Source organism: Bidens hawaiensis, unplaced genomic scaffold, assembly GCF_021521415.1.
Source record: "Bidens hawaiensis isolate Kalapana, Puna unplaced genomic scaffold, B.hawaiensis_p1.1 tig00074508_1, whole genome shotgun sequence".
Taxonomy (NCBI): Eukaryota; Viridiplantae; Streptophyta; class Magnoliopsida; order Asterales; family Asteraceae; genus Bidens; species Bidens hawaiensis.
The window spans coordinates 21,450-35,039 of NW_027502914.1; the positions used below are offsets into that span (position 1 = coordinate 21,450).

The 13,590-nt window shown below is 35.5% G+C and overlaps 1 pseudogene; it reads right to left on the bottom strand.

The window, feature by feature from the left end:
* The window catches only part of LOC143606362 (AP-1 complex subunit gamma-2-like), a 28,906-nt pseudogene that overhangs the window by 14,458 nt on the left and 858 nt on the right, over positions 1 to 13,590 (bottom strand).

The window sequence follows — 13,590 nt, forward strand, 5'->3', positions numbered from 1 at the left end:
AAAATCATATCTTATCATGTTAGATTTGATTAGTTATGACCATGAACAATTATTAATGGCTCATAGCCACGCATAATGGTCGTTATTTGATCGCGTTGGATCATAGCATGTTAGATTTGATAAATTATGACCATGAATTAGCATGAATGACTCATAAACATACATAATATAGGTCTTAAAATGTTAAAATCTGATTAATTATGCAACTCTCAATTTACTATGTTGATTATTCTAGTTGACTTTTGTTGACCAACGTAGATTGTCATAATAATTTATAATGTGTCATGCATATTTGTATTAGTTGTATGGGGCCTTAAGTGTTATAATAGCCCTGATTGATTGTAATAAATCAATATTGGCTATCAAGGCTTAATAGACCATCATTAACCCTAATATACAATCAATAACTCTAATTAGTAATCTTTGACCCTGTTAATCCATACATGGCCTCAATTAACCATTAATAACCCAAATAAACTATTAACAATCTCAAACGATCATCATTGACTAAAGTTTAAAATCATTAATTCTAATTAACTATTGACAAGCATGCCAGTTGGCCATCAATTCTACTTAGCCACTATTGACGAGCTTTTATCCAAAATAGTGCTAGGAAAAACTATTTACCAAAATGAGTTGTTTGAAAATCTAATATTTTCAATATTTATTTGTATCTGAAATTTAGTCTCAAATAATGGTAGTGACTGGTAGTCTCATAAAAAACCAGTCCAAACTAACCATTCATTATAGTTATTACGCATTACAACCTCCAGTGTGTTTTTCGTTGTAAAACTTATAGTTTTTTTGCAATAATTATGAAAATTGTGTGGCTGATTTTTCATTTTTAGTGCTACACGGTAATTATTATTACATCTTAATTTGTTAGTTATTAATTTTAACAAATATGGAAATATATTAAACTGACGTCACCTCAAAATCACATTAGCACAGTTAAAATAATCTTTGGTGCTACTAGAAATCAAAAAAATCATAGTCCAAATTACTAGGTACTCGAGACTAATATATCAGTCCCTAAAAGTGTAGACACTAAATGATTGAAGTGATGATGATGTATGGAAGACTAAAGAATGGTCCTAATATCCGCCGGTTATTAGAGACTATATATTAGTACCAAATTACTTCATCAACAACTATATTTAGAGACTGAAAATCAGTCCTAGAAAAAAGATACATTACATGATTTTTGAGACTAATTCTTAGCCCCAAATATTTTCCTTAGATTGTAGAATTTGCTCCCAACAAATAGAGACTAAGAATCAGTCCTTGATCTTTCCATATACAAAATACATCAAATACTGAATATTAGTCCCTTAAATGATATGGGCTGGAAATATTAAGAACTGATTTTCAGTCTCTAATACGTTCCTTCCATGTTAGAGACTGAAGATTAGTCACCTAATTTTTATGTTATTTTTCATTAAATATTTGTGACTAAAATTTAGTCTCAAATAATGTAAGCAATTGATTATCAGTCTTTAACATCAGTTGCGAAAAAATCAGTCTCCAATAGTATTTGTAACTGATAAATTAGTCCCAAATACTAGGCATTCGAGACTAATATATCAGTCCCTAAAAGGTTAGTATCTAATTTTGACTTTTTTTGTAGTAGTGCTCCTATTCTCGTGTCACCGGATTGGAACTTACCGTTTGAGATCATGTGTGTGCGAGCGATAATGCGGTTGGAGCGGTTTTGGGGCAAAGGCGTGAGAAACATTTTCACCCTATTTATTATGTGAGCAAGACGTTGAATGATGCCCAAAAGAACTACACCGCCACTGAGAAGGAACTTTTAGCCGTTGTATTCGCATTTGAAAAATTCCGGTCTTATCTCGTACTTTCAAAGACCACCGTTTTTACCTATCATGCAGCTTTGCGTTTTCTCTTTCACAATAAAGACGCGAAGCCCCGTCTCATACGGTGGATTCTTTTACTTTCCGAGTTTGATATTGAGATTAAAGAAAAGAAGGGGGCGGAGAATGTTGCGGCGGATCATCTTTCTCGTTTAGAAGATCCGAAGGGAGAAGAGATTCGCGAGGAAGAAATTGGTGATAGATTCCCGCATGAGTTGATTGATTTTGTTACGGCCAAAAAGCAAGGTTTGCCATGGTTCACCGATTTTGCTAATTTCTTATCTACGGGCCTTGTGTTTAAAGGGATGACTACTCAACAAAAGAAGAAGTTTTTCTGGAATGTTAATCGGTATGTTTGGGATGATCCTTTTCTTTTTAAGATTGGTGGTGACCAAATTCTTGGAAAATGTGTGTCGAAAGAAGAAGGGTTGAATATTCTGAAGCATGTTCATTCGGTTGTAAAAGATGCAGTGGAATTTGTTAAGACTTGTGACGTTTGTCAACGCACCAGAAATATTTCATCAAAAAACGAGATGCCTCAAAACCCCATACAAACTCTTGAAATTTTTGATGTTTGGGGCATCGATTTTATGGGACCGTTTCCTGTTTCCGGTGGTCACAAGTATATTTTGGTAGCAATAGATTATGTTTCAAAGTGGGTTGAAGCACAAGCGTTAGCCACAAATGATGCTAGAGTTGTTGTGAAATTTTTAAAGAAGTTGTTTACTTGGTTCGGAACTCCATGTGCAATTATTAGTGATCGAGGTACCCATTTTTGTAATTCCGTCATGGAGAAAGCATTAGCTCGTTATGGAGTTACTCATCGCACCTCTACCGCTTACCATCCTCAAACGAATAGTCAAGTCGAAAATGCTAATAGAGGGGTGAAGAGAATTTTGGAGAAGACGGTTGGGATAAGTCGGAAAGATTGGTCGGAGAAATTGGATGATGCGCTATGGGCATTTAGAACCGCGTACAAGACACCGTTGGGTACTACACCATTTATGTTAGTTTACGGTAAAGCATGTCATCTTCCCGTTGAGTTGGGGCATCGAGCGTTTTGGGTATTGAAGACGGTAAATGTTGATCTTACTGAGGCCGCAAGGAAGAGGTATTTTCAAATTCATGAGTTAGAGGAGCTTCGTGATGCGGCGTATTCTCGATCATTGGATATCAAGGAAAAGACGAAAGTATTGCACGATCGACGTTTAATGGGAGGTAAAGACTTTAAGAAAGGTGATAAAGTATTATTATATAATTCTCGTTTGAAGTTATTTGCAGGTAAGCTGAGATCCAAGTGGACGGGGCCTTATTTGGTGAAAGAAGTATTCCCGTATGGAGCGGTGGAGTTAAGAGAATCCGGACAATGGAACTTCGTGGAAAGTGAACGGTCATCGTCTAAAGCATTATCTTGGAGGGCCGGATGAGTCAATCTAGGTGGAGGAAACTCCCCTCGATCCATCAAATTAAATCATCGACGGGTTCTTGAGTGAAAACTAAAGTGTAGAGTTTGTATAATTTACTTTACTTTATTTTCGTTTCTTTGAGTCACTAACATTAGTTTTTTGTAGTTTTATTGCGTCGTCGAGTCATTGCAAGAAATCATCACCAACAAAACGAGAGGTTTTACGAGGATTTAAAGGATGACAGGCACGTTTTACACGTCAAAATAACATAAAATGGGTATAACAAAGAGTTGGTAATTTTCTAAAATTTTTTCTAAGGCGAAATAGGCTTCAAAAAAGTTAGTAACTTTCTGTTAACAGTGCCCGTCGCGCGCGCGACGGGCTTTTTTTTCCCCTCCGCGCTGCGCCAAGCAAGACAGACGTACAACCATAGCGCGCCGCGCTACGCGGCCGCCTAGGAGCAGACCGGTCGCGCGACGTGGTCGGTAACCAGCTATATCCTGATTTTTTTTAAATATTTACACCACTTTATATCAATTTCCTTCATAATTTTTAAAATCCCTCTTCTCCCCAAGAACCCTAGCCGATCCCCCTTCATCTTCTTCACTAAACCCATCAATTTTTCACCATTAATCTTCAAATTAAAGCCCCTAATCACTTTCCTATCACCTTAATATCATATTCCACCATCAATTTTAACCTAAACCTCACTAAATCTCTCACTTGCACACACTTTATTTCTTCAATTTTTTGCAAGTTCATCCGGATTTACACTATTATAAGGTATGATTTCTTGTAATTTTTGTACATTGTAATGTTAGTTTTAGCTTAGGTTTTACAAACTTTGTTGTCGGTTTTTGTTCAAGTAAGTTGTTTAGGTTAGTTTTTGGGTGCGGGTTGGCATGGGATGGCAGTTTCGTTGAGTTTTTGGGTGCGGTTGGTCGAGTTGGAATATGGTGAAACTTTAATTTTGGTTGCGGTAGGTTTGTCGGTTTGGGGTTTAAACGAGTGTATCTAGCGTTGTAATTTGGTTTGAGATGTTGAACTTTGTAGTTTTAGTATTTAAAACTAGCCGTAAAACCAATTTTATGCAATATCTAGTTACCAAAAGTGTGGTTCTTCGCTCGTTTTCAACTCAATTTTGCGGGTTGTTGGAACTTGGGTTTAATTGGGATACATAAAGTGCCGGGAGGAGGTGATGTTTGTTGAGTCGGTATGAATGTTTTCGGATTTATAAGCTAGTAAAAGTCCTAAAAATATTGGTTTTCCGTTAGCTTTTTAAGTAAAAATATAAACCACTCGCACTTACTTGTTTTTCATCTAAATGAGTCGGTTTAAAATATTTTGTAACCCGGACTTCCAAATTTATTTTATTTTCAATTTTTATACTTAAAATTAATTAAAAAAAATCCGAAACTTAAAAAATATTTTGTTTTTATTCTTTTTAGTTTATTTACTTACTCTCATGTTTGTTTGTTTGTTTAAATGTGTTTAGATGTCAAAAGAAGCGGGGAAGCGAAAACGAGGTCCGGTCGCGCGACCGAGAGGTGAGCCAGAACCGGTTATCTTCATGGAGCCGAGGACTCGGGTGATCGGGTATCAACCCGGACCGATTATGTTTAGAAGAGATCCAACCCTTAAGAAAAGTTCATTACTTAAGTTTGACGTTGATTCGCAAGAGTATGATCAATTATGTAAGTTAATAAATTCGGATCTTCTCACGTTCAAGACGATTAATTGGGATTTAGTGGATTCGGTTGGTCAAAGAGAGAGGATTGAAGGGTTATTGGGCCCAAAATCTAGGGCAATGTTAGATTTAAACGAACCGCAATACCACGAGCTGACACTAGAGTTTCTGAGCACGTTTAAATACAAAGATGGTAATTTTGCTCTGTCAAATGCGGTGTCGTTTTCTTTGGGAAGACAGTTGTACAATTTGACTATCGCACAGTTTGCGGTAGCAACCGGTTTTTATACGGATGAGGAGGTGAGAGAGCCGGGGTTTGTGACGGGTTTTCGGGGTGCGTTTATGAATAAGCACGATGTGAGTTTCGGTCAGGATGAGTTGGCTACTTTTTGGAACAAAATTTCTATTTGTTCGTTTTCGGGATCGAATGTGGCTTCGGATATTCGGGATCCCGTGCTTAGTTTTATTCATCGGGTTTTGGTAAATACTTTGATTGGTTGCGGTTCGGGCGACAATAAAGTAAACTGGTTGGATATTTTTTTGCTTGCTGGCAATGGTTGATCAGTTTCCGATAAATTACGTGAGTCTTTTAGCGTGGTTGTTTCATCGGAAGAGACGTGGGGGAACAAAAAATAGGTCAAAGTTTGATATGGCCCATACAGTACATTCATTTCTAGAAATTTTGGTGTTTTTGATAGGGTTAAGCCAGAAATTATGAGATTGGGACCTGGTAGAGAGTTTTTGGGGGTTAAGGATTTGAGAAATTCGGGAATTTTGAAGGGGTCTGACCCGTTAGCGTGGGAGGATGTTAAGATGGGCCCACAGATTCATCCACCGGCGAGGACCGCGGATGCTGCGGCTATGAGAGCCGGACTACCGACACGTCACCAGAGGCCGCTTTACAAATCCGAGAGACCGGGTGCTCAGTTCCCGGTCAGAGAGCCTCGCCCCGAGGATATTACTTTGGTTTCGTTATATGACCGGATGGAGTCCGGTTTTGATCATATCAGGGGGTATGTGACGGAGCAGCGGGACGAGCTGAGACAGATGATAGAGGCGAACCAGAGAAGGCAAGATGAGCACATGATGTGATACCCGGCAAAATAAAAAGTATTATTATATTCCATAAACGAGATTAGGACATGTTTAGGCTGGATTAAGTGAAGACTAAGACCCATAAGTTAAATATAGTATTTTAAGCTAAGAATGAAGGGAATATATATATTGTAAAACATGTGAGAAGTGAGACGGAATAAAGAAATTCCGGTGATAAATAACGAAGAAACGAACATATTCGGTTAAACGTGTGAAAATTTAACCCGACATTCAAGAAGGTATCCAGGGGTGAATCCATTTGAATATTTTATAGGATCAAAAACCAAGAACACAAGCAAAAACGTGGCTCAATTCTGAGTTATAACGAAGCGGGAAAATGCAAATTAGTATTTTCGAACACGGTCGTTAAAGCCCATGTACCGACGAGCTTGTAAAAATTGATATTATCTCCGTAATTGAGGTTTATTATTTAGATAAAATAAACCGAATAGACACCATAATTTTGGATGGGTTGTTTTTGGGAAAATCAACTATGCTATGTTTATTAAGTTCGGAGTAACACAGAACGGACACCGGTAAACGATCGATAATAACTTATTAGCGGATATAATAAGTTATCGAGACAAATTTAAGTCGAGAACGGAATAATTATTTTGATGAAATGAATTTGGAAAATACAACGTCACTCGAAGTAGCGGGATCGTTGAAGCGAGAAACTGAAACGCGATCGTAAAACTCGTTCCAAACCGCACCTAATGGGAGTGAAAAAGCCATTAAATGTCAAACATAACCGTTTTTGTCGATACTTACAATGCATTCGGCTCTTTCTATGTAATTTTAAATATAGGTGGTCTGACCCGTTACTGATTTTTAATTCTAATTAAATAGTTTGCGGTTCCATCATTAATATATTACTGTTTGATAAGTACCGAGTAGAATTGAACGGGTTGGATAGGGTCCAGATCAAGGAGAAACCTCCTGATTAAGTTCAAGTGTGGGGAGGTTTCGCAGAGTTTGTATAATTCATCGAGTCACTAACGTAGTTTTTGTAGTTTGCCTTTGTTTTGTTTTGTTTTTTTTTTTTTTTGAGTTTTGCTGGTTTGAAGTTTGAGTGAGCTAGAGAAACGATCCCAAGGAAGAGTATATTGCAAAAGATAAGTGTGGGGATGATGGAGCAGCTGAAACGTATACTTTATATTTATTATTTGCTGCTAATTATTCATGATTTATTTGTCGGTTGATGTGAAATACTTTAATTGCTTAATATCTATCATTATGATAAGATACATTTTTAGATATGTTTGTTTTGTTTTGCCACTTGCGTTCATGTCAGAGATAAGGAGTTACTATTTGCTGAGCACGTTCGTAGTTGGAGGACATTCATGGAAGAAGACTTTGGCATCATATTTCATGCGCATATTACCAGCTAAGTCTTTTCCTTTATCTAGCTTGTTAATTTTTTATTTTGTTTTCTGTTTTTAGTTTTTAGTTTTTAATTTTTTGTAAACTGACTTTATTTTTAATTTTAATTTTATTTTAAGTCGTCCTTATCCTTGCATTGAGGACAATGCAAAATTTAAGTGTGGGGATAGGATATTTGAGTCGTAGTTTAAATTGAGTTTTTGTTTGAAAAATAAAATAAAAAATAAAAAAAATTGAAAAAAATGCTTCAAAAATGTCCCTTTAATCTAGTTTTTTGCGTTAAAGTGAGAGATGATGATATTTATCGGAAATTGGTTTTCAAACTACTAATAATATGAGATAAATAAAAGAAAACTCACTTAACTTGGGATGTGTCGGTAAGCTCAGCCTTGAGAATGAAAGGGCAAATTTGATAAAACGGGTCGGAAATCTCTTGTGGGCAAAGCGTTTTGTCCGTAGAAAATAAGTAATGAAAGGTCAGCCATACTCAAGCCTCAATTCTTGGTATGAAAAAGTGAAAATATTATGAAGTTTGAAAAGTTTAAAAAATTTGAATATGTTATCATATGATGCTTGGGTAGGTTTAACGTTAGAGTATGCCGTGTAGCCTGTGATATAAATCTTAAACTGCTACTTTTTAGTGTTTTACACATCATTGGTGTACGGTTTTATAACCTTAAATCTTGTATTGATGGGATGCCCCAGGTCCAGAGACTATGGGTCTGTATGCCGATTATTCATCTGGGTATTCACAATTTCAAATGGGGTTGTGAATTTTTAAAATAAAGAGCAAACCCGCAGTTTTCTGCCACTTAAGTCTTTAAACATGATCACAAAAAGTACAAAAATACAAATGCATTACAGACTTGATCATCCACGATGTTAGCCATGTGGGGTCCCCTTGCTCGCGTCTCATTACCATTAAGAAACGGACCACAAGGGACACGCCACATGTAAGCCCTACAGATGAAATTTTGCATACTCACCTATGGTAATGGTTTGGTGTATTGCTTGATAACGGGGGTATGTCATGTTGTGGGGAACACTAGCTATAATATAATTGAACCTTAATCGTATCTAATGGCTGATTGGTAGACTTTGATGCTTAAGCTTAGGTGGATAAACAATACCTTTGATCGTCTTAACTATTCATGAAAACAAAATAGAGCAACAAAAAGTTTAAATCTGCTAATTTTGAGGTTTAAGTCAAGTTGGGGTGATCTGATCCGGTAAAAACTGAAAATAAGCAGGTCTTAATTGTGTAAACCACTGAGTATTATTATTGTCGGATCATATCTGTCCCGGTAAAGATTAAGGCATGGTTTTAAGTGGATAACAATATCGGTGATCGCGGTTTTTGCGTTATTCTGAGCTTTAAAAATTAACCTATATGTTTGTTAGACTTTAATTTTCTGATTCTGATCCAACTGCATCAAACTTTTTCAGAGACGAAAAAAGAATAAGTGTGGGGATATTTGATATAATGCTAAATGTTTATGTTTCCCGTGTATATTTTATTTAATATTTTAATTGTTTTTGTTCGTTTTAGTCAAGATTTCTATACTACAAACATTTTTATGTTTTGTAGGTTCCGGGAGTTGATCGGGATTAAAAAGGGCAAAAAACGAGCTAAAACGAGCCGAAGCGGAGATTTGGAACGCGTCAGGAAGGAGCCAGAACAGAGAACCGGTCAGACCGGGCCGGTCTAACCGGCCACCTTGGTGAAGCACGCCGCGCCGCGCGACTGGGGAGGCAAAGACCGTCGCGGGGCGTCAAGGCAAAGCTGATGGATTTTTATTTTCGTTTTTACTTCAAGTTGGGCCTTGTTTTGGGTATTTAAACACATTTAACTTAAACCTGAATATAACCTGAAGACCCTAGCCGAATTTGAGAGTTCTTGGAGCATATTTTCGAGTTTCTTGGTGATTTTGAAGGCAAGAGAACATCCGGTGAAGAGCTAGACGTTTAAGATCGAAGAATACGGGTTTTATCGCTTTAATCTTTCGTTCTTTATTATTTCACCATGTTTTCAGTTTTGATTGTTTTGTTTGATTTAGACTTTGAGATGCTAGGCTAAATTCCATGAACTACCAAGGTCGTGATGAACCTTAGTTCGGTTTGATTTTATTTGGATTTCGTTTCGTTAGGGATTTTATGTTCTAAGTAAACGGTTGAGTTTGATTTAATTGATGCGTTTGATTGCTTTGTTTTGTTTACTTGAATTTATTGTTTCATATTGCCCTTGTTGATTGTTTCATAGAATAGAGTTTTGTTTAGGTCATTTACTGTGTGTTCTTGACTAGTTTATGATTAATATGCATTAAAATCATAGAAACAATAAAATCAATTAAATAGATAAAAGTGAACTGCCAGCCTAGAAAGCTGTAAGGTGATAGGCTATTGATAGATCTTTGTTGGTCAGGATTGCTAGATTTAGTTCTTCGTAAGGAGTCCGTCTAGGTTTGATTGTCAGCTTAGTCTACTAAGTTAATTGAGTCTGCTTTGCTATCTTTGAATTCCGCGCTGTAAGGTAGGTTTTCGTTATAAAAGATACTTACACATAAGCGATTAAATTACCGTAAGGAAGTATAATATAAAACTGGTGAGTCTTAAAACTTGTTAGAAATCCATAGGCGTCTTCTTGAAGTTCAAGGGTCCTGTTCGGATTTTCTGTCAAGGGTCTATTTTATGATCCCGGTTCCATAACGTGAGTTTTCCATTTAATTAATAACCGTAACTTTGGGGATTCTGGCCTGGGTAGTTATTTTCATCATCTGAGTTAATCTAATTGTTTAATTGTTTATTAGTTAAAGTAATTAGGTTAAAGGTTTGTTAATTAATTAATTAAGTTAAAGGTAATGATTATGTTTTATTATTATATTAATTAGGGTTATGTTTTAATTAGTTTAATATTAGTTAAATCGTTAAGTAATCATTAGTTAGTTATTAATAAGTTTTATTTATTATTATTAAAGTCCCCCTCAAATATTATTAATAAATAGTCGAGTCTAATTTAGTTAGTTACGTAATTTAAAGAGTCTCGTGGGTTCGATATCCGGACTTACTTAGCTGTAATAGAGTCAACCGGTTCACTTGCTGGTTAGTAGTTTTAGTTAAGTTAAAAGTCTAGAATTATTACTTAGTGTCTATTTTAGCATAAATTAGTTAATAATTATTTGACTACTTTTAGCACATCAGTTAGTTATTAATAAGTTTTAATTATTATTATTAAATCCCCCCTCAAATATTATTAATAAATAGTCGTGTCTTGTAGTTGAGTCTTGTTTGCTAGTTTCGTAATTTAAAGAGTCTCGTGGGTTCGATATCCGAACTTACTTAACTGTACTAGAGTCGATCGGTTCACTTGCCGGTTAGTAGTTTAAGGGTCTAGAGTATTACTTAGTGTCTAGATTAGAATAATTTTAGTTAATAATTATTTGACTGCTTTTATCACATCAGCAACCTAATAAGAAAACATAGCAAGAGAAGTTAAGGAGAATTCATTGCAAGATCATCAATAGACATTATCATTCGATAGTTTGCTATTAATGAGACAAAACATAGAATCTATTGAACTTTTCTACATATTTGAATTACAAATCATTATAAATACACATAAAAGATATAAACTGACCTGAGCAAGAATGTCACTCACAGAATCGCTCGCGTCAGCATCTCCATGACCTAATACACGCAAAAGGCGAAGCAATCTTATATGAAGAAAAGGGTCTGCAATACCTAAAATTTCACATTCAGGAGCATATGAGTTGTTCACAACATCCTTTAGAACTTTCATGTAAGGCCCAGGTCCTGGTGCCTTACTTTATCGTTGGATTTACTCATAAACACAGTTCTAAATATTAGAGTGAATTAAAACTTTTGCGGAAACATTAAACTTCAACCATATATTACATAATCATCCAAATATTCGTAACAACCAAACTCTTGCCTAAAAGCATAATTTAAAAAGTTATTTTAAAACATCATAACATTCTTCTCAAGATGTCAGCCTATGTAGTCCAATACCATGTGTTAACCTCAAGCCAGCTATCTCAGCCTATTTACATGCATACATTTAAAAAGTCAGCTACGCTGATTGAGTTCTAGTTAGTCAGGCAACATACAATGCGTTCATATACTACTTACTTAACCTGCTTTACTCTCTTGTGTACATACATAAATATATACCTTCATTCTTACTTTTATACTTTCGTTCGTTAATACTTTCATATTTTATTTTACTTTACATACAACTTATACGTTTTAAAGAGTTTTTCGCCCTATAACCTAACAAATATTATAAGGGTCTAGTCCATATCCTCTCAGATATTATAAGGGTTTGGTCCCTATCCTCTCAGATATTATAGGGGTCTGGTCCCTATCCTCTAAGATATTATGAGTCTGGTCCCTATCATCTCAGATATTATAAGAGTTTGGTTCCTCCTTTCCATTTAGTCATACATTCATACATATATTTCTTCATATTATCATTCATATAACTACATATATACTTTTAACCTTTTATATATCATTCATTAAAAATCATATAGCATACACTTACCACTAAGGTCAGTATATTAACTAACCACATTGGAGTATGCACATAACCCCGAAAACATAACAGAGAAAATGGGCTAGAAACTCACATGTGTCATGTGCCTCTCAGAGTTAACTGTAATACCCCTCTTTGGTTGTGTACGGCTAACTGTGTAATAAATATAAATATCAGTTAACTAACTCTAACTACTTCATACTTCTAGGTTAGTGAAACCCCTAGCTAACGGGGATCCCGGGGCAGCAGTGTCTAGGGGCGGCAGCCCCTAGCAGGGTCCAAGGGGCAAAGCCCCTGGCTGGGTTGAGTTGGCAGGTCAGCATGGAAAAAAATTATTTTCATTAATAAACCTTTACTAAAAACCTCATCATAAAACTGAAGTTCAAACCAATCGAATCGAGTTTTCAAACCAATAGAATCAAATTTCAATTCGAGTCTATTCGTTTTCCTGTTCGATTCGTTCTTCTAATTCGATTCGAATTGTTTCCAATTTGATTTGTTTTTCAAACGAATCGAGTTTCTTCTAGAACTCGATTTAAACATGGTTTTTCATGTATTTCCATTCTAATGACCTCCATACATCCCATTATGTCCGTTATTACTGATAAAACGAGTTCCGAGCCATAACAACTTCATTTTTCTCTTAACACGGTCCAAACGTCACTAAATTTGTCCCATTTCATTCCAAACATCTTGTTTACGTTCAAGTTTACATTTTTCTTACATAATAAGGTCCGATTTACCTTTGTATCAAATCTTAGGGCAAACCGACCTTAAAAACCTAACATTTAACCTAAAACATACCACTTTGGGTCATTTATTTCTTCGGGTCTGATTCGATACGCGAATCTAGACGTGTTCCTTGCTTGTATGACGAATATCTAACACAAACTAATCTTGGTTCGAATTCAGATCTGATCCGAAATGGAATAGGAGTGTTTGTGTGTGTTTTTGAATGTGTGTAGGAGGCTGAACGAATGAAATGAGGGTTTTGAGGTTTTAGGGATGTTTAAGGGTGTTTATATACCCTTAAGCCTATTGACCTAAGGACCATCACCATCCATTATTCCATCTTTTATTGTCCAAGCCCACACTCTATTATTTTTATTTAACTTAACTAAATAATAACACACTATTTAGTAAAAAAATTCTTTTTATTTATTATTATCAAAAGTAGGATGTTACATTTCATCAATCCGTCTATGCATTTCTAGACCAAGGGAAAAAGAAAAAAAAAAGTATAAAAAGACAAATTACAAGATTGACAGTAGAAAATTATATGTCACGTGTTCTTGTCACAAATGCGTATACATATTAGATAAGTGTAAAAAAGAAGAGAAAAGACTCAACCAATTCATTCACCTGCCTAAAATTTTTAAGGGCATCTTCACTGTGATTACAGAGATATGTACATAGTTGAATCCATGATACTTTTCTCTAAGTAATGAAACAACAGAGTTCACAAAATTTTCTGCAAGGTCATGAACTTTCTTAACGATCCTTATTGAGCATAATGTTGCCTGTACAATGTAATAGATTATGTTAGTATAATGCTAATGGAGAGTAATATGTGAGAATTTTGGGATATGCTCTTAA